The following is a 23,134-nucleotide window of genomic DNA, read 5'->3' as shown; positions in this document are numbered from 1 at the left end:
AGGGTATGTTCTGAACAGTACAATGGCAAACGTAATGGCAAAACCATGCAGTGCTTCCTTAGTATGTGTTACGTTATCCCAGTTACTATGCAGCCATTAAATATTCATTCAAATCTCTGCTTAGAAGAGCCAGCTGCTGTGCTGCCCTATTTAGCTGCACTTCTGGCTGCGTCTGAATCCTTGAAGCAAGAACTTCTCTGCCCTCAGGGTCTTACAAAAATGTCCTTCTGCCCACTGGCATAAGGGATAATTGAATAACCTGTATGTGTCAAATAGTTTTTGATTAATCACACGGGGGCAGCAGGTATGTATAGCGGGATGCTTAGCAGAACCGTCTCCTGATTGGACTGTCACTGATTTGATCCAAAATATAGCCGCCTTGTGTGAAACGCCCTTGAGCAAAAAAAACGAATGATGACCGACACCAGGTTTTCAGCTTCAGAGCGATCGCGCACTCTAACTCGTACTGAAAAAAATGCATGGATTCATGTCTTGAAAGGAAAAATATACATTTTAATTACACTGTTTTGCTGTGTGATTGAAGTGTGCTATTATACTTTGAAAAAAAACAATCATAGCTTTTTCTATTCATGAAATGTTTGGGCTATACACGTCAACATAGCAGGAAAAAAATAATTGATTTATTCCTTTAGGGCCTTCTGTGAATATGCTTTGGGCTAACGGCACAAAGTGTAACTCCTATAAAATCATGGCCACTGACAAAAAAAATTATATTCGCATTCAACCGTTTATGTGAAATGTCAATTTCAAGTGACAGCTGAAAGGGAGAATAGTTTTTGAAATGGGCAACCGGAGCGGGGATTAATTCAAGGTCGAATGCTGTTGTCATGGTATGAATAGTCAATGTGTCGTATCCATTCAAAGCAGTATGTATGGATGTGTCATGAATGTGAAAATTACATTACACATGTATCTGTCCCAATCTCCTTTTCATGCTCCTCTTGTTGAGGTCAGAGGTCCAACAAAGGCGTCTCCTGCTCGACGCATGAAAGAGGACATTTGACAACACTGTGTTCCAGCTCATGTGTTCGCTGATTGCTTTCTCTGTGTGCTCACATTTAAATACCATCAGGTTCTTTAAGGTCACAATAGCATACCTGTAGTTTGCTGTGAACCTCAAACACCATACGTGTGTGTTTTTAATAGATACATATCATATATCTGCCTTGCACATATGAAGCTATGGTAAAATTAGTTATGTATTCTATTTTTTATTGAATTTTTTTTAGAAATAGACTCTTCACTTACACATCAGAGTCGGCGTGTTCTTAATCCGCGTTCACACATCCACTGCAACCTTGAACTTTTCTCGAGTGATGACGTCTCTGTTCTGCCTCCTGCGGGCTCTACCCTCGCCTACACACCAAATGAACTATTTCCGGTTGGTGAGAATTCATCTTTCACAGAATCTCCAGGTGTGTGCTGCATGGGTGAGAGGGCAATTTCCTGAGTTAGTACGTGCACAAAGCCTGAGCTGCTGTCTCACTTCCTTTGACATCACCAAGGACTGGAAATCAACAGTTTGATCAGAATATAAAAGGGAAACTTGGATTTTCAAAATAATATGACACCATCTCTCCTGTAACATTAAGTTTGAATAAGGGCAAACTCTTAAATGTGGAATGAAGTGAAGGAAGAGCGACACAGCGGCGTCCAAAACCTCAGTCTCTTTGCTTTTTTGATTGATTGCCAAAAGAGGAGCTGGCATCATTTTCAAGGTGCATCATTCTGTGACCTGAGCTTGTGGCTCTTTAATGAAATAACGACAACGCTTTCACAACATCAGCATTTTAAATACCTCCCCATCAGAGACAAATTAAGTGATGCTTTGACAATTAACACTGAGATGAGCCTGATGGATTGATGAGCATGTCGCCAGCCCCCCCCCCGTGAAGTGTAAAGCCTCCAACCTGCCATCTGGTGGGAAAATGAAATGAGAGCTTAAAGGCGTGTGACCATTTATTTGTGGGAAGATGGAATAAGAGGAGAGACGGCTTCACAAATGAGTCCTGTGAGAGGAGGAGGCCAGATAGAAAGATGGAGAAAACCAGGGGAGCTGTGGGGATATTTTAATTCAGTCAAAGAAGAAGTTACCTGTGAACAAGATGGAAATCACACATTTAAAACATAAATGGGCATGAGGATTTATATCTGGGGAACAAAATATATTTTTTTTATTCTCAGGATTTTATGAAAGAAGTTGAAAGATAAAGCCGTTTTCAGACATGACCTCTGGAGGAGCTTCGGAGAATCGGGTCTGGACTTTCTCTCGAGGTTTCCTTCTCACACAGGAACAACGCAGCCTCTGGAGGATTCAGCTGAGAGGTGGAGCAAAGGCAGAGGCAGGATGTAGCGTAACAATCCTGCGGCGGAGATCACATGTTTTTGTTTACAGCACAATGACACCGACGGTGGCTCTTATTTACAAAAGCCCTCTTGACATCTGTGTCGTCGTGTCTCCTATGTATGGCACCGCTCTTTCATCTGGAGATATATGTTTTCCTTCTTTTTTGCTCGTGGTGAATCCGAGGATCCCCTGCTGTGTAGTCACATCAGCTCCTCTGGACTTTATACCAAGGGGCCAGGCACAGGGAAAGTCAGCAGTTACTCCGGAGGCTCTCACTCAGACATATGTGCTCACACATACAGCCCCTGAAGAGAAAGTCTGGAGGATCTCCAGAGTTCAGTGCATGTCTGAAAGCAGCTTCAGTTCACATGTTTGACTTGTTTCAAATCCGCATTGTTTTTCCGGTGAGGAGTGGCAAGGGAATCTCTTCTCATCTACCCTCGGCTCTGTTAGTGTTCTTCTTCCCCACATTGTCAGAGGCTACACTAGCTATGACCCCCTGGAGCTACATCCGGGGGGTCAGACACAAGGAGCTGGGAGGGAGGAGGGGGGGGTGGCTGCTAATCTTAGCCATGCAGGCTTCGATTACACAGAGAGAGAAGAGGGTTTATTTTCAAACCGGTAAAGAGACAAAGAAGGCTTGAGATAAAGAACATCAGCTGCCAGATTCTGTTCTGTTTATTCCATCTCAGGTTGTGAAGCAGAAATGACAAATCACTAAGGCCTGCAAGAGGATGAGATTGAGAAAGTTACAAGTAGAAGTAAATTCGCTCCTGTGTTTCTGAAAGTCTCACGGTGGAGTCGTGATTTCTGATACCGCTGCCAGCACATACAGGAAAAGAGTGCCACAGTCAAAATGAAGCTGATTGATGTTTTATATTACACTTCTTACTATGCCATTGTAAGTAACTTGTAGAAGTTTCAGGTTTTTTACACTGACACAGGAACATATATCACATTTCTGATTTACTGTGCATTCAAAATCTAGAGTCTGTGATTCAACCTTCTATAATAAATATGTATCAGGCAATCGTACATATTCTGCAAATTACGGATAATGCGGTGCTTCTGTGCTCAAGGCAGCGAGTACACAAATGTAAACAGTTTAAATAAGATATTTTAGAAACATAACCAAATAGAAATGTAAAGGAAACTTGACTAGATGCTGTGATTATGGCTTCATTTTTTTAAATAAGAAATATAATTTGAATTAAATGACTATTTATTCGTTGCCTGGAGTCATAACCACTTCAGGAAAATCGTAAAAGGACACAAAACAGTGCACATTTCAAAATGTAACATCAGTTGATGTACAATAACCTGAGATGTCTTAATCATTAGTATCACAAACAAGTTAAAATGATGACACATTTTCTGTCAATATGTGTAAAGAAGCACTCATGCTCTAGAAGAATAATGATCTAGTGCAGCTTACAAATGTGATAAGGAAAAGAGGAAAGAAGATTTTCGGAGTGATCAGTAGCAGAAGTGGAAATCAGGGGTGACGGTGCGAATCAGGAGCAAATAGGAGGCCGAGAACATCAAGTGTCCCTTTCTCTCGAAAAAGGAGAGATGAGTTTCAGACGAGACGTTTTCTATTCATGTGTATCTGCCGATTTGGGCGAAGCTGAGTGAGCTGAAACCGATCTGACATTATCTCCCTGCCAAATTATTGGCAATTTGATGTTCTCTAATATTTTCCTCACCCATTAACTTTTAGTCCCTCTCATTAAGTTATGGTGAAAGCCCTCTGAAGAACGTTTTATTTATTTGAAGACTTTCAAGGCTCCTATTCTCTTGCGGGTTGGAAATCAGAATTTTACATGTCAAATTTTTTAGGCTCACTTTATATTGTGTTGATTTCAAATTCAGGAAATAGCCTAACTGACAAACAAAATCACAGTCATTGCTTTTTTCCCCAAAAAATGTACAGAATCTTAAATTATCTGCGTTGACTCTGTTGCGCTTGTTGCAAAATATGAGACCTAAATTCTTTATAACGTACAATGGCCATAACAACAATGAATTTTTCCCAGAATCGACAGGTTCACGGTTGCCTTCTCATACTCTTGCTTTTCTTCTCCCAGGGTCAAGTACGGGCTTTTATGCTCTTGAACCCACACCATTTAATTTTATCTGCCGCTCACCGATTTTACAGAGGGACTGTATCTGCCGAGAGCAGCGGATGGTTTCCTGTTGCGCTCCAGTCACTCGAGTGTTTGTGCATTATGATTCACCAAAGCACATGGATGAAAGCCTGTTTGCTGGGTGTGAGTGCATGTGAGCCTCAGTAGATGTGAGTGATGGCTAATAGCTGCATGATAATGAGGTGGAGAGGCGATATGGACATGGCATTCCTGTGAGTGAATCTCAGCCATTAGGAGATGCATCTCTCCCTGAGCACTAGTCCACTGCTTAATTGGTTCATTTCATCAAACAGCTATAATTGGGGGATGCACTGACAAAAGGAGGCATCAGTTGATCTGAAAAAAAATAAAGGTGCTATCGGAGGAGTCAAAAGTGAAGTCAAATAATCTTGATCGCCCTCTTGTGGCTGGTTGTAATATAGGTCATAAACCCTGCCTCCTCCATGTTAGCAGTTGGGACATGGACCAAACTAAAAAGTGAAATTACAAGTCATTTATTTTTTTACCATCTACAAGGAGGTTTCGATTTCACCCCTATCCATTTGGTTATTGTTTAGTTTGTGTAGATGCAAGATTACGCAAAGAAATACTAGATGGATTACCTGGAAAACTCCAGATAAGGATGAGTGTTCTATGAGTGTGTGCAATGTGTTGCAGCTCTATTGAGTTTAAGGGGACTAATGGGCCTTTGAGAGTTATGCACTCTAAATACATACATACGTCAGTATTTCCATGACGTTTATTTTAGTTAGTTATTCGATGTTATAAAACAGGGTGAAACATCATGATTGACAGCTGACACTGACTCTCAATTGGTCGAGCTTCTGTCGTCGGCTCCACACTGCGCCGATCACCACTGCACAGGTTCCGGCTCCAGACGATGTGAAGAGCACAAGATGGAGACACTTGTATCCAGGATAATTTAGCTGAAGTGGAGACTCATCTCCCATCTTTTTGTGCAGTCTTTGCTTTTAATACTTCAGAAAGTGTCTGTCTTTGTAAAACTACTAGAGACATAGAATACAAACCCCTTTTTGGCAGAAATGCATGATGTGGGTTCTGAGCGTTCAGTGAGACAGATGCAGAGCAGGAGCCCACACACATTGTAGTGATGGGTGGATGTGGTGCAAACCAGCTAATGGAAATTCTCATGTGCATATTATAACCTCTTAGTGTATCAAGATGACCATCTGCCACGTAGTTGTCTTTATCAGCATCTACAAGGAAAGTAATGAGTTGCAAATGTATTCTCGGCATCAAAGTATCACCTTTGTTCAATTGTGAAGCCTCGTTGCTTTTAGAAAACCTATAAGCAGAATGAATGTTCCAGTTGCTACTACTGGGAATCTCACACGATAGACCTAACTCTGTGTTGTCATTTCAGGTCGGTAGAAATACAGGCACGTCTATCTGACAGGACATTCAGACAATGGAGCTTTTGTTTTACAGTAGTTTGTTCTGTTTATTTGTTGAAGCTCATTTTGATTTGACGATGAATATTCAGAACCTATTCTCTAGTCAGTTGATGTGGTGATAAACCGTATATTGTTTATTCATTGATTTCTATTTACTGTCAATAAGTGAGGCCATTATCAGGGGGAAGGGTTGAGAATAAGTGTTAAACCTTATTCACACGTCACCTGTGTCTTCCTCAGTGACACTGGCGGATCTATTTTTATGTTCACACTTAAGCCTGCAGCCAGATGCTAAATTTAAATGACCAACTTCATAAATCAAATTTCATGAATGACAGAAAAAAGTTGGAACAAGATTTTTGTGAATAACCATTACAATTATCTTTCTTTTACATTTTCTTTTACAAGGGTTCAGCAGGACAACAGGTCCCTAATACAGCGTGGTTTAAAATTTGTATTAAATATGTATTGTGTACACAGTTCTGTGGAGTCATTGTGAACAAATAAATATATGATGAGTATCACAATCTGACCCTAATCATGAGTTAATTCCATTAAATTACAATTATTTGTATTCAAAGGAAGATAAACTGAAAAAGTATTGAGAGTACTGTGCATCCTGCAGTGAGTTCCTTGTTATTCTCTGCTTGCTAATGTTGTTCCTTGGGGCTTGTTATACTTTGTTGTTGACAAAAGTATGCAACACAGAACAAGAGGGACCTTGTAACCTTGCACACAACTCAGAAGTGTATTACGTTGGGTCTGTAGGTATCTCAGCCCATCTGTTTATTGTATTGATGTAGAATATGACTTGCCTGAGGCTCCTGTTACATCAAATCCTCCTTTTCTTTGAATATGACGACAAGCTGCGTTTTGTGAGACTATACCCAGTGCAGGAATTTAGAGGTACTGTCATACAGCCTGTGAGGTACTGAAATGAGTGGCCACAAGAATAACCATATCTATGAAAAACTAAAATACCCTTTATAAAAAGGATTTCTCATATTAGAAAAAGTAATATTTCCATTTCTTACTTCACATGAATAGTGAAGCCACAAGGAGAAATGCAGCCACAGCCTGTATTTAAAAACTGTACCTTCAGGACGTCTGTAACTATGTGATGTCACAACTTTACAACATTGAAGTTGTGTAAAACCAAAATCTAAAAGCTACTAAAACCCAACATTGAGCTAAAGGAGCTCCAGAGTCGGGAGATAATTATTTGTGGTTTGTTTTTACGAGTGACAGCTTTCACATTTCTCTAAATGGACTGTGTATATATAGAGCTTTTCCATTATTACAAACCACTCAAAGCTCTTTACAAGACAAGTCACATTCACCCATTCACACACAGCACTTCAATACGCAGCATATTACACACCATTCATACAGCGTCTGCACAGCTGACAGGGGTTCAGTGTTTTTTCCCCCCAAGGACACTTCAGATTGCAGGCGGAAGAAGCTGGGGATCGAGCCGCCGACCTTCTGGTTAGTGGACAACCCTCCCTACTGAAATATTACAATTATTGAACTACATACTAAAGTAAACTCTGAAAACAATTGCAATGAAAAACACAATTTCTATCTCAAACCATGTTGGTTGTGTAAAACGTTCGCGTATAAAATGTCTTTGAAGATGGCGTTAAGACTTTGCAGTGTGAGATTACAGTTCACGATACAGAGAGAATCACACAGACACCTGCTCTGCTCGGTTTGGCAGAATAGAAAAGAAACGCCCAGGTGCTCCGAGTCTCTCTTCCTCTGTCTCTTCCTTCCGTTTCTGCTTCTCTCCGTGTGTTTGCACGTGTGTCTGTCTGTGAGTAAGTGTACATGCGTAGGCAACAGCATGAGTGCGTGTCTCTGTGTGTGTGTGCATTTCTTTGTGCTCTCGCTATCCCAGTGGCGCCTTGCACCGGTTTTTGCCTACGAGCAAGCGACCTATTTTTCTCTTCGCTGAATGAAGCAGACATTTGAACAAAGAGAGAGGCAGAGGCAGACGAGGAAGGCGGGGGTACAGATCAGTTCCTCTGCTTTTATTCAGGCCTATGGATTAATTACCCTGTACCCAAACCTGATCCTGTGCTGTGAGCGAGACACTTTGGCAGTACCCTGATCAATAATGCATTTTTCTGTCTCTCCATTTAATTTGCACGCAGGCCCCACACACTGGCATCACTATCTGCCCAGAAAAGTGCAGGAGACACCTGACACCCAAAGTGCAACACTCCACCCTCATTCCATGCTCCGTGACACCCCCTCCCCTCTCTGCTGCTCACCGACAAATCGATTCTCTCTAAATGTCCTGTATGGAAAAATATATATAAATATCTCCTATGTACTCGGGAGCAGCGTTTTAAGATATATGGCATGTTGGATTACCTCATGGGTTTGTATAAATTTGTTCCTGTTTCAATTGTGATGCTCTCCAATTCTAGGGACGTTTATTAAGCCATTTAGAGCAAGACGGTGTAAAGTGGTGGCTTCAACTCCCGAGTGGGAGCATTTAGTTAGCGCCGTGCCACTTTGAAGACGTCAAACAAAAGTAGCCGAGGTCGATCTAACGGGGGAGACAGGTAGGTCATCTGATCTTGTGTGATTCATCTGCTGTGTGCTTGGACCTGCATTGAAAGGAGAGCCGCATGTCGAGACCTTAGACTCCTGCTTAGTAAAGCTTGTGGTTTTTCCGGGCACCTAATTGAGGCGCCACTCTCTAATGCTGACCAGTCGTCTCCAGATGTCGTGACCTGGATGACCAGATCTGCCCTTTCATTGTGTGTCTGGGGTTTTACCTACAACAGCCTGAGGGCGCATTAGTTGTTATAAAGTAAATTGATGCTTGGCAGAATGTAGCATATATACAGGTGGATTAAAACAGGTAGTTACCATGGGATATGTGGCACTGTTTCATTTGTTTATTTCATACTTGGTGACCCAGTATATGTTGATAAAGTGTAATCTTAGATTGGTGTCTCTAAAACATGCTCCGCTATGTTTTCTTCTAAACAAAGTAAGTTACCTTCAGCGTTGTTGTCTTGTTTGTAACCTTGAAGTCTGTGAGTATCCACTGATTCGAAATCATAAACTTATTAAATATTATTCTTCACAAGAAGGCAAGATTCAGTCCAGAGGAGATAATAATACAAGCTGTCATTTTTAACAACCCTCATCAGACACAATGAGGATGAACAATGAAGTAAATACACTGATAAAATAAAAGAAGAAATGAATTCAATAATTAAATTACATTTTTAGCATGTAGGCATCACAATTTGATATCATTTCCAAGGCATTTTAAGCTATCATATTTTTCCTGGTCAAAAAATGGTCTGGTACTTTATGTCAAAGAGTCAGACTGGAATAAATCTCACTGAATGCAGTGCTCTAATGGATTCGGTGTTCGTCCCTCTCTGTATTGACAGGTATCTGAATAGTGATGTTGTGGGTCAAGTGCAGGACTTGCCTGAAATGTAGAATCTCTTGACTAAGTGGTGCCGGGTGGGAGATCTGTCTCCGACGGCCGATATTAGAACGATTCTGTCCATTATAGATGAGACTTTTCTGCTGCCACTGCACCGTCCTGTGAAAAGTGTAAACAGCAAAACAATGGATTTCCAACGGCAGAACCACAAACATGTTTCTACAGTTTCACTAGACAAGAGTGTGCTGTGCTATGTTGTTTTACATAGCATGTGGTCCGTCCATGTTGGTTCAGTGCGTGTTGTGTAAGTTGTAACATGGCTGCCCTGCTACCGCACAGACAAACTGCTGAGCGGCACAATTATTACACCTGTTAAGTGATTCCTATTTGTCAGTGAACCCATGTACCTTTGGAGAGATCCAGACTGACATCATTACTGCTCTTAGTACTTTGGAGAACGCTGAGCCAATTAACCAGCTGCCTGACTCCTGGCAACGCGGTGAACAAATGGACTCGTCTCGCCACTACCTTGCCTCCGCGCACTTCGGCATCTCATCTCCGTTAAGTGCGACGGAATTATGATTTTAACAGTTTATGTATCGCTCTTGAATTGCAGACAGAAGGTTACAATTAATAGCAAATTAAATCAACATTAACCTCACGACACAGTTTGATGCCAAATAATACCTCTGTGGCAGAAGTGGGAAATTACAAAGGAGGATTTTCATTTCCCGCTGACTTCCACCTCCATGTTGTCTTTATCGCAGAGAGGAGGTGGGTGTAAAGACAACATTAGAGGCATATCCGTGTATTTAGCCTTTGTGTAATTGTACAACACAGTGACTGCGTTCAATGAAAAAAACATTAGTCCCACACTGTGATGTCTGTTTATCAGTAAAATATTTAGATTTCCACTTGACAGACATGTATTTATCTAACATGTATGTGTCCTGAGGTGGTAACAATAATCTCTTATGGCTCCTTTTGTTGTGTTGTGGGCTCGTTATATGTTTCATAGTGTTCTCATCATTACTGGGACTTCTTGCTGTCACGTCTGATAAACATTATACTGAACTTTTTCACATACTTTCTGCATTTAGTGAGATTCTTGTCGGCGATTCCAGGACATCTGTGTTACATACATGCTGCAATACTCTGCAGTAGGTTGTAAGAATGATATAAAAGATGGAATACACTGTGCCATACATTTGAAATTAACGCAGTGTGATATATATATATATTTCACACTAATGAGCTGATCAGCTGTGTTTCACCTCTTGTACCTTCGTCTCTCTGCTGTTTGCTATGAACTAATCCCCATAATGGTGAATACAGCAGATGGTGACAGGATGATTCAGTGTATTGCAGCAAACCAGGAAAAGGTAATGAAGGTAATGCCATTCAGGTCATAGGCCAGAAAAATAAAAAATACAATAATACAAAAAGTTCAGAGAGAAATTTAACATCCTGTTCATAAAAATTAATGTAGCATTTTTAATAAGCATTTCCACACACCAGTGTTTTCATAGTCACACGAGTCTCGTAAGTATCTGTTAGCTTGCAAAATAATAAGAGGTAATGGCGGATAGATGCGGGAACTGAGGTGTTTAAATAGACCCTTCAGTCATGTGAACGGGTGTTAGAGAGCACTGGGGAAAATCGGCTGATCACCAGTTGATGTCTGCAGCCAAATGACTTTCTTTTAACTTGAAAATCCTGAGCTGTGTAGTTCTATTAAAACACATTTCTCAGAGGTTTCAGGACATGGGGGGGTGCACACGTGGGCTCTGTAGCTTTTTGGGAAGACAGAAGCTTGTTCTTTCCAATTGTTGTTTTGATGAGGAGCTAGTAACTTTAACTTGTAACCTGCACACATTCGGACCAAACATTTCTCTAGATAAAAGCCATCAAGTACTTAAAGTTCCCAGCTAACCAGTGCTGCTACTGAGTCTCCATTAGTGTGTTGACAGCAGAGAAAGCACTTTAAGTGTCTTATTTAATGCAGGCTAATAAAAACACAGAGGTTTAATCTACAGCCGTGAGATGGCTGTGTACCGCGGACATGAATGTTTCCGGTTCACACCTGCCTCTTTGTACTCCGTTACAGAACTATAGCCATGAAATCCAGATTTAGTTAATAAATCATATTTATGTGTGCGACTGAGTGAAGTGTTCTTACAGACAAATCCGGAATGTCCTTGCTGCTTGGTTTGAAAATAACAGAAGAAGCCATTTTCAGCCAGATGTGCGACCAGGGTAGCTCTGGGACACAGTAATGTACCCGTGTAACTCAATCTCTAAGCAGAGCGCCGAATGGAGAAATGTAGCTTCTTTGACTCACACTGTTCTCTCATCCCCCCGTTGTGACCTTTTTCAGTTCTCTCCTGCTTAGGGACTGCACTGATCCCGCTGCAGTCATTTAAGCATGAGGAGAACAGTAAAGAGATAGCGGCAAAATGTTTTGCTTTCATTTACGGTCATAGCATAGCGGCAGAAGAACTCGTAGACACATGATACTACACCAAAGTAAGCAAACTGATACAGTAGAGCGGTTGAAACATGAGTTGAATGACGGTTTATGACTTTTTTTCCTCTCCAAGCAAGATAATTGCCTTTAAACGACTTAAAGTGGAAGCCGACCAATCGGCTTTCTTAAAGGTCACTCCTCGTCACCAAGTGGTTAGTCTTGCCAAAGCATTTTATCTTGTTGTGTTATAGCCGCTTCTCTGAACAAGAGCCAACTCAATCCTCTGGCCTTGATTACGGGGCCTGGTTATGCAGATTTGGACAAAACTGAGCAATGTGAACCTTTGGAGACAGAGCCTTCTGTGTCGCAGCCCCCACCCTCTGGAACTCTCTCCCCGCTGAAATCCACAATGCTGCATCTCTGGACATCTTCAAAAAAAAACTCCTCAGACACCACCTGTTCACCAAGGACTTTGGCCTCAGTTAACGTTCCACTCTGCCATTTAGTGCTGTTTATTTCTGTCCGGTTTTGTGTGGATTTTATTTTTTCTCTTGGTCCCTAGTGAAACGTGTAAAGCACCGTTGGGTCTCTTGAAAGGTGATATATAAATTCAAGTTATTATTATTATTTTGCCTCAAATGCTGGAACAAATAATATGAAAGATCAACACACGATGTAACGTGGAGGCTCGTAAATACTGTAGCCCCACTAAAATCACTTAGGGGCCCAGAACAAAAATACCTCCAGCTTTGATGCATTGCGCATAGGACTTCTGTTTCCAGTCGTCTGAGCTGCAATGGCACCACTCAAAAAGCGGCAAGTGCTACAATAGCTTCCATTCCCTGAGGGATAATTGTTCCAGACGTATTCTTTGAGCTACCCCATTTCTTAACAAGCATAACAGTGGAGAGGGATCTCTTCAGAGATCATAAGTGGATGGTTTGGTTATCTTTCACACACTGATGCTGGACTAATCTCCATATAAACACATGCTGTATGCACACCGCACAGAGATTTCTAAAATTACCATGGAGCTTCTTTTTTTTCTTTTTTTTTTTAAAAGCAGCCATTTTGAGATGAAATAGTAGGTGTTGACATAATGGAAGGTTCTGTTCTAGGTGCAGAGCCTCGATGATGTAGTCTCTCTAACAAGGGTTATTTACGCTGCTGGACTAATGCAAGATAGAAATCCCAGATAGGTTTACTGGGAAATGTGGATGCACATCTTTCAGTAGATAGAAAACCATCAAATATTCAGGCAAGCCAAAGTATAAATAGTTTGTATTTGAAAATGTTGCCTGATGCAGCTGATGGAATATATGATAGTGTTGCTATCTGCCATCTCCAGGTGCCATGCTTGAATATGTCAGTAGAGAAGATGTGTGATATTCAGCCAATATATTATTATTCTCTCCATTTTGTGTTTTCAACCATTTCTTGTTAATGTTCAAATTTACTTATCTTAAAAGTCTCGTTGTTTAGACCTCATTATGTTGTGTTAAGTTTCTTCCACCAACAGATGAAGCAAACTGTTTTTAACAAGGGAGGATTGTGGTGGGAGAACTGAGGTGTGACTGTGGCAATGGAACATGGTTAACATGGCTCTGGGGTCGGGTAGGAGGGCTCCTCCGTTGAGTTTTGTCTTGTCCCCCAGAGACATCAGGCCCAGGGACAATCTCCCCTAAGGGCTAGTGTTTTCAGTTGAACACTACCAGCCCATTCACTTAAAGATAACAAGCAATATTTGGCATTTTTCTGTATCTTTTTATTATACATCTGTCTATAGAATCACGTCCTTCCTATATTTTCACCCTTTCTGTCATCAGACATTTCAGCCATGCCTGGTCGATGCTTTGATGGAGTGATGAGTGACAGAGCGCCAGGTGTTTTTTGAGATTGGATGTGGCACAACTTTCTCTGACACTGATAAGAACCTTTGTAAAAAACAGTCATGTAATTTGTTCAAATGAGCAAATGGTGGAAAAATCAATGTAACGTTCGTCGTTTGACTATCGCACCGCAATTAAACTTTAACCTGCGAGTTTGTGTATTTGAAACACGACATCCATACACGTTTATTGTTTATTTGTTCTCTGTATAAATTGTTGAAATATGCAAATCAATACGCGTTTCATACTTTTTGTTAATCGTTTGGAACCAGCCTGTAGAGACGATAAGTGTCTCTGGAGGGAAAATGTGCTAAAACAATAGGTAGGGAGAAAAAACAATTTCTTTCTGCTGTGGTGTCTTCATTGGTACACATAAACCAAATGAAGCATTCATATTGATTGTCACTTCCCTGGGTTCCACAGTTTGGGAATGAGGAGGGGAGGGGGGAGGGGGGGGTCTCCCTCTATCAGCTGACACGGCTCATTGTTCACCATGGAATAATAAAGAGCTTTACTGGTGCCATTATGCATCCTGTGTTTCTACTGACAGAGTGATGACAAGCCTTAAAGATGGAAGCCATTTTACATTTAAACAATAACAGATGGGAGGCCGCAGCCACTGAATTGCCTCAGCAGACATAAACCTGCATGTAATATCATTCCTAATAGCGTGGATGCCATTATGTATGTTTTGGCTCATTTATATTTCTAACAGGCTTGACATAAGTATATTTCTTTCTTGGTTCAGTGCATGCACATTAAGAAAGGAGAATATTGTTTTAGTTTCAGTCCTATGTTTGCTCGTAGAATTGATTTTATCCTAATATTTGCACATCTGAGGTTAAACTGGTATTTCGGATGATGCATCTTTATCGGATGTATTTGACATTCACACTCCTTATCCTCTGTCTCTGGTATATAGAGGTAAGAGGTTGTGGGTATATACAGGCAACCCTTTGAACCTGACTTCTTCCTCCTGAAGTGTTTTCTCTGTTGCCCCCTTTCGAATCTATAACCAACATTAAGGCCATACCATAGAAAATAGCTGTCTGATGAGGGGGAAGTCAGTTGCCGTTTTGATTTGTCGAGTCGAGCACATAAGGTCAACGGATGAGCACAACAGCTTCCACCACCCTTCCAGTGAATCATCCTAGCGCGGCGTTTGTGGATTTAAGGGAGCCCTGGTGGTCCTCAGCCGAAAAGCCGCAGGTGTAATCTCATGTCGGCGTCCTTGTGGGAGACGGAGCTCCACTTGCCCGGCTGCTGACAGATCCATCTGTAATGAGAATTCTTAGCTTCCTTTGACCCACTTCACAGAGAGCAGACACCAACTCTGCAGATCAAACCTTGACCTTTTCTGTTTCTTCCCACTGTAGATAATTAGCCAATTGCTGCCTCTTAATCATAAACTCTTGCGAGCATGAAGAAAAGGAAAATTGAGTGCGGCAGTCGCCATAGGACCGAGGATTTCATGCTCCCGTCTACTCTGTCGCACCATCCACGTGCTCTCATTGTCGCATGTGATGGAAAATAATTGGTTTGAATTGTCCAATATTTGTGTGACAGAATGAAGAACGTGTTAATTGATGTTATTCCGGTGAGTAAAAAATGGAGAAATGTGACTAAACCTTAAGCAACATAGTGTATAACTTAAACACTTAAAACCATTCAGTATCTCTTGCCCAGCAACACTATGGCCACTTCAACTGAGCTTGTATTCACAGATTTCACTTCATATGAAATAGGCTGCCAATGGTAACAAAGCCTCTTTAAACTAATGATCACAGAAGGATGCTCTGATTATTTCACTAAATAATGAAGGGTTTCTTTGGTGTTGGCTGAGAAATTGCTGTTTGAACTGTGTTTGTGAATAGAAACGTTTATTCGATTTGTAATAAACAAATACCGACGTGCAGTAAAATATATTTTTTTCTGTGAAGTTACTCGCAGAAGGAAAAGAGACAGAGTGGCAGGCCGATTCACAGAAAGAGCCTTTTGCCACTATGTACAATTTCTGAACACTTAAGTGATTCTCAATCCCAGCATGCCTTAGCCTGCCACTGCCATGACAGATGCTCCAAAATTGAATATAGATTTCAGTGAGCAAGGCAGGCGTGCCTGATGAATCTCAATTTGCTGCTGTCCATATTTCATAGTCACCACTATGGATAGCTCTAGGGGAGGCAGTGAGAGCATTATGGCTGCACCTGCCAAACTGTCAGTTGGCTAGTGTGGAATGATGATGTGTACTTCATATAAGCCCATATTTATCCCACACTAATTCATATCCCACATCCTTTTATCACTGGAATGTGCATCTCTGAGAAAAGTAGAGGGAGAGACATTAGAATTACATGTTTCAATTTTACAACTGCGGGGATCTAAACATTAAGAAGAAGCTCTCACGATGACTGCTCAGTGGTGGAAGACTGAAGACTCCAGGGGGGGAACAAATGTATAGACTTTCCCCAAGGGGGGGTGGAAGTACCTTGGCTGCTGTGTACCTGCTACTCTATTTATAGCTTATAGATGTACTTATACAAAGACACTGGATGCTGTTGTTTTGTAACCCAGTGCTCTTGTGGAGAATTTTCTGCATTTGACAATGATGATGTTTGAGTCGTCATTGCTCTGATGCAAATTCAAACAAACATAGCTGATCCAGTTTGTAACAAGTTGTGCTTATTTACTGAAGTTGACAAGTGCAATGTATCTACAGCTTCTTGTCGACACTAGAATGTATTTTCATACCTCGATTCAATTCAGAACAATGTGAAAATCCTATAAGCTCTTCTATGGCAGCTTAATTATCGTAACATTTTTGTGTTTTTCCATTCATTCACCTTTTTTCAACTCAGCTTTGAAAGCCACACTTAACTTCTGTTCTGCTCTGCTTGTATTTTACATTTATAAGACTAGTCGGACCTTTCCTGCCGCCCTCTCTCCTCTCGTCTATCTGTTGCGAACGCAATGCATTATGGTAGGTATTGCTCGGTTAGTACACTATTTTCCATAATGCAGTATGGGAAACAATGAGTGCACTAAATAGGTTATGAAAAACTTCACTTAACATTCAGACACCACAACAAAATGGTGAAATTACTATATAGTGATTAGTGAGTGATTACGGACACAGCCCAAGACACACACAAGATTAATCAAGAGACCAGGTTGAAACTTACACAGCAACATTTTTGTGTCCTTTAAACAAGCAAAAGTGGATTTGTACATGTCCTGAATGCACTTACATCATGAACTTCAGACCAAGCACTTAAATTGTTGACATAGAGTATGTATTTATGTTTGCAATTTGAAGAGCTGGTGAACTAGACAGTTGTCTAGCCACAGGAAAACAACCACCTCACTTGTCACCAAGTTGAAGCAACAAAGGCAGCACTGTGATGAAAATTCATAAAAGCAAGTCAAGTGTTAAACTCTGTTTAGTAGTTAACCCGTGTTTTGTGAAATACATAAATAAATAATAATAACTTAAAATATTTATTAAACACAATTTATTTGAAAATAATATATATTGTGTAATTTATTCACAACACACACCAAATAATGAAATAAAACATTTAATTACTGATCTAATTACATACCAATAATTGTTTTATTAACAATTTAATTGTGTCATTACATGTAAATGTGTTAAATTACCGTACTAATTATTTTTATGCACCTATAATTAAATCAACAAGAATTAAACCCTGAATCAATCTGTAACGATTACACTGGCTTTATGGAAGCTCCATGCAGCAAAAGCTTACCTATCTCAGCAGCTGTATCTGGCATATTTATACATTCATGAAGTAAAGTGAAGGCAAAGGTAAAAATCCCCTATTGCATTTGCAGAGTTTTTTTTATAGATTAGAGGTGACAACAGGTAACAAAACAATAAACTACCGTTCAAGAAGATAATTGAATTATGCCACATGTAAAATACTAAATAGCTACATAAGGCAAACACAGAGATATTTGTTCCATTTAATGTCTGAGCTATATACTGTAGATTTAATACATTACCCCTTATGACTCCTCGCCTACTTGTAAAATCGAATGATGCAAAGTGTCGCACAAGGTTTGTTAATTTAAATATACAGATAGAACCACAATCTATACAAAACATTAATACCTAAGCAGTATTTCTGTAGTGGTGTTAGCTTATTTTCTGCTATGACTGCCATCGCTGGTGCCAGACTCCAAACAACATTTCGGAGTCAATTGCATGATGCCACCAGGGGGTGCAGGAGATGGCTGAGCCTTCTTGTTTAATTAGAGTAGACGTGCTACATGTGTCTGTGTGTGTTGCCACATTTCATTAAGGCGAGGTACGGGCCACTGAGTCGGCTAAGAGGAACGGATAGGCAGCATGCGGTGGTGCAGTTCCCTTTTTCCACGAACCCAGCCACTCGGCTCGCTCTCTTCCTCTCCGGAGTCGTGCTGAGGCCCCTGGAGCCGAGGCCAGTCAAAATGGTTCCACTTGATGCGAAGACCCTCAAGGAGCTGCCTGTCAAATTTAAGTTACACTGGAAACAAGATACAGTCTGTGTGTAAATGTACATAGTGTATCACATCGGACCAATACACACATGTGGACTATGGACAAATACACAAGCAGCATTGTATAACAATAAACTGTGGAAAAATATGAAACAGGCATATTTGTCCGATGAAAAATGAGAATGTACATGAACACACATAAATGTACGCATACAGATAGTTCAGTGATGGGCTGATGACAAATATCTAAACAACTGTAGCTGGGAGTTTTTCTTTATTTTTGCTATTATAACGATTGTGTTTCATACCTTTAAAACTTCACTGCCTTTTGTTACTTTACTTCACTGATGCTACTCTCTGGGATCCCTGCATGGTGATGAAAACAGTACTTAGATGAGACAGATTTGGTTGCTTCAGCCTTGAGGTGTCTCCACTTTATATTTTATGATTTTGAAAGCTTCAAAGTCAAAATTGTTTCTGAAAGAGCCACAGCAGCTCTTCCTTGCTCCTGAAGAAGAGCCGGTTGTGTTAGTGCTAAGGCTACTTTAGGTTCGGTTCACCTGGAGTCGCTGCTCCTGTTGACACATCGCTGCAATTTCTGATGCCAGGTGGATAACTGACCTGTGAAAATCCCAAATCCTTTAAACTACCCATCAAAGATTGATGTGAAGAGGGGTTTTTTTTATCTCCATCCCGAACAACTGTAAAGAATATTTCTTCTCAGCCTCTGACATGACCCATAGGCGCAGCTCCTGAAATAGGGCCATGACGGCCTCAGGGGTTTCAGACCTGCGTCATCATGCTAACAACAAGTTGTAAGGTTTAGTCACAAGAACTACTTAAGATTAAGGTCAAGACTGGTTCAAATCTGTACTTCTTCAAGGTTTATTATTGTCATGGTTACAGTGGTACATATATGGTTAAGGACAACCAATTAATGACAATGGGATTTTAAAAAAAATGTAGATATATAAGTAAATACACGATACTATCCATCGCCAACATAAAGATTAAAATGATTCCATATGAAAGAAAGGTGGGAAACTGTGAGAAGTTGTGGTATTGCCAACCTTTGCTCAATCCTCTCGTCAATTGCACTTTTGTTCTTTAAATTAACTAGTTTATTCATAATCATCTACATTCCAGCTACTCTCAGCGACGGTAACCTATGTCAACGCTTTAAGAGGAAACAGTAATGCCAGTCCACCTTCCATCACTGGGACATGACTCGTGTTAGACATTGCTGATTGGTTATTGATTGAGCAAAACAACACTAAGGCTACCAGATCTTGTATGCAAAGATCCCCACAGTGCATTGACTGTGTTGACGCTCCATTGATTTTATGTTCGGTGAGATACTTAGCACCTTGTTAGCTTACGGCAAGACTCAAAAGTCCTTCTTTCGTCTTACGCCCTTAAGGCTCAGAGGGTGGATGCAGAAAGTTGGCAGTTTCTTAACTCTAGAGAAAAGTAGTGCTGGTTAGCTAACATCCAAATCATGGTCGGGAAAAAAAAGCCATGAACACCCTCCACTTCCACACTGCCCATGACTATACTTATTTTTGATTCCAGAATACTGTCTCAGTTTAAATCATTAGCAATTCATATTTTTCACCTTTGCGCTCGGGGAATACATCAAGTTATACCAAATTAACCTGACTGAGCTCCAAGGCAAGTCATGGGTTAGTGTTAGGGTTATGACAAGGTAACAAAGTTTTAGTCAAGGTTAATCAAATCTCAATGATTCTGTTACGATAGTGGAGACTCTATCTAGGTATCGATTCCCCGGAGTCGTCTCTATTTTCCCACTGAAGTTGTGCTATTTTAAATCATCTCATGTAATGTAGGTTGGAACACACTGTACACTTTTTTTTACCGAGCACTTATTGTTGGAGCTTTGGCAAAATAGAAGTATATCATATTAACAGCACCCACTGTTATTATTAGCACGTTTGATGGTGATAAGTGTCCAAGCTCTTACACATTAAATGCAAATCAGCCACACACACAAAAAAGAAAAAGGTTATGTAACAAGAGTCCAGTGGATTTAAATCGTCTTACTGTACAGCTCTTAAGTGCTTACATGTGAAACATTGTCTGTGTGGAGGAGTGGGAGTGATGGATGTAATTTAATGGCTCACATTAACTTCCTGGAGGGAAACTCTCTCACATCTTCAATTCCCTCGCTTTTTTTTTTTTTTTCCTACCCTCACTGGAGCAGACCAACTTCTTAATTGGCATTCTAATGTGATTAATTGCTTTCTTGTCATTGGGCCCACTGCGTTTTACACTGTAAAGAAGTATAAATCAAGCGTGTATTTACAAGCAATCAAATGCTCAAGATCGAAAGGAACATATAAAAGATGCCCAGCTGCGCAAAGTAATTGGTTCTGCTTTATTAGCTGTGTGTTTGTGACATTGAAGGGGAAGACTTTGGATCAGAGGGATGCGCTAATCTGGCATATAGTTTCAAATTTATCACTTTAGGCTCGACACTAAAATAAATCACAGTTCATTTTGTTTTTTTTGCATGGCACCAAATCTCAGCATACATCCTCGAGTACTTTACAGAGTGAGGTCGAGACATTACAACATGTAGAGTGAAACCCAACAATTCCCACAATGGACAAACAGTTGGCGACAATGGAAGATTTAACAGGAAGAAACCTCCATGCGAGCCAAACTCAAGGTGGGCGACCATCTGCCACCGCCTCAGGTTGTGAGGGAAGAGAGGAGAAAGAGGGGGAGAGAGGGAAAGAGAGAGAGCAGGAGCAGTTGTACTACTGTCAGACAGGTGGTTGTAATGACAATAATAACAGCAATACCCATAGTTGTAAAGGTGTTATCAATAATAACAGCGGCAATGTTATCAGCACCAATTAATAACAATAATAATGGTTGAGTGATATTGGCAGATCCTGACCCTGCGGCTCTGGAATAATAGATACCTGCAGGATGAGGGCAGGGAGTGGAAGCAGAGAGAGAACACGGTTATTGACTTGCAGTGCTGTAATATAAATGCACGGAGTGAGAGAGAGAAGTGCTCAATGCATCATGGGAGCTCCCCCAGCAGACGAGGCCTAAAGCAGAATAACTAAGTTCACCTAAGCAAGATCTAATCATAAGCTTTAACAAGAGGAAAGTTTTAAGCCCGACCTTAGTGAGAGAGGTTTTCTACCCCCTGAACCCAAAATTCTAATTTAAGATGAGAAACAAAAGTGGATCAAAAGTTTTAAAAAATCTCATTGAAACATTGAACTTTGGACCTTACTAAAAATGACTCATTGTAATTAAGATTTTATTCACTTTGATAATGACTTTACTTTCGATTGTTGTGATCAAGGTTCACAAACATCTAATTTTAAATATAAGGAGAAAAAACTTGATTGCATCATAATTATGAAAGTAGAACATAGTTTGTGTTTATGCAATTATCAACATTTTTACACAACGAATCCTTCTGTTCATATAAACTGTATCTTTCTCACGTTCTGCTGATCAGTGAGAGGGGGGAGAAATGCCTCCAATTTCTGTCCCTCCCTTCACACCATACCACAAAATAAAGTACCAATTATCTGGGTGCGGGCTGTGGTAGTTAAGAACAAATGCTAATGAAGCTCTGATGTCTGTAACAACATCCAGGTGCTCTTGCATATTACGACACTTAATGGTCCCATAATTAGGGAGAAACACTAAGAGAGCAGCTATTGTCTTGATTGGTGTTCATCTTGATTCCAGTTGGCAAATGCGTCCTTATGAATCAAGGCCAAGCTCCTGGCAGACGGGGGAACAGTTAGAATTTTTCAGAGACCAGCGTTTTTTGACAGATTGTCCATGAAAGATCTGAAGGTACAATCTGAATCAGGGTCACTTTATTTTTAAGGCGCTGTTAAGATACAGCCATTATTCATGTTAACTAACACACTGTTGAAACTGTACATTCTTCTTTATACACGTGTCACTAGGGACCTCACAGCGAGCACAGTGAAAGTGAATTTACACTTCAGAATATAATGTAGGAAGACTGAGAGTCTTACTAGTTTTGGGAGGCTTTATTCACAGACACCATGGTGCTTTAACCTTTAAGATTCTTGGGCTATTTTAATGCATTTGATTTTGCTTTTAGATACTACATACAAAAATGATTACCATGCCATTGTTTGGCCTTTGCCCTTTTTTGAGCGCAACATAGCCTTTAGAGTATATCTACACGATGGGCCGCAGAAAACATCAAATGTGTTTTTCTTTTGCTCTGAAAACCACAAACATGCTCAACAAAGTATTTTCAAAGTTGGAAATGTAAATGCAGGTTGCAAATGTGAGGATATAATTAGCTGTAAGGGTATAATCAAAACATCAAGCTTATTTAAATGCTAATGCTGCTAACTCTAACCAGCATTCATCAGAATGTTAACGTTGCAAATTAACTCTGATCTCAAATGTACACCTGAAGCTGTTGGAGTTTTCAAAGTTGCATTAAAAGTAAAGGACACATTTTTTCAAGAGTTCCAGATGAGCTTTTTTGCAATTTGTTTTAAGGACTCATTTATGCTGCCTTTACGTATGAAAATGGATACGTCCATTTTAAAAACTGACGCAGAGTACAAACAGAAAGCTCCATCCACAGCTAGCATGGCTAACACCCATGTCAAGATGCGTTTCCTTTTAGTATGTATCACTGGTGCCTGATATTGTCATGATAATATTACTAGGAGGCCTGCGTCAACATCAACTAATTCAATTGTCAATCTGGAAAGTCAAAGACATTTGGCTCTGTTGTAATATCAAGGACAGATAAAAATGGGGTTATTATGAATTCAGCAAAATCACCCCTTCACGGCCCATCAGTATTCTGTGGCCATTGTGAGGAACTGGGTTCGGGCTTAACGAGGGGATCCAGCGGATAAATGATCAAAAACAGGACGGC

General features: G+C 40.4%; 1 protein-coding gene across 2 annotated transcripts in view; it reads left to right on the top strand.

Moving 5' to 3' along the window:
• lingo2 (leucine rich repeat and Ig domain containing 2) overlaps positions 1-23,134 on the top strand; it is a 191,563-nt gene that overhangs the window by 88,628 nt on the left and 79,801 nt on the right. The window lies entirely within an intron of this gene.

Source organism: Hippoglossus hippoglossus, chromosome 10, assembly GCF_009819705.1.
Source record: "Hippoglossus hippoglossus isolate fHipHip1 chromosome 10, fHipHip1.pri, whole genome shotgun sequence".
Classification (NCBI taxonomy): domain Eukaryota; kingdom Metazoa; phylum Chordata; class Actinopteri; order Pleuronectiformes; family Pleuronectidae; genus Hippoglossus; species Hippoglossus hippoglossus.
This window is presented reverse-complemented; position numbering and strand designations above follow the sequence as displayed.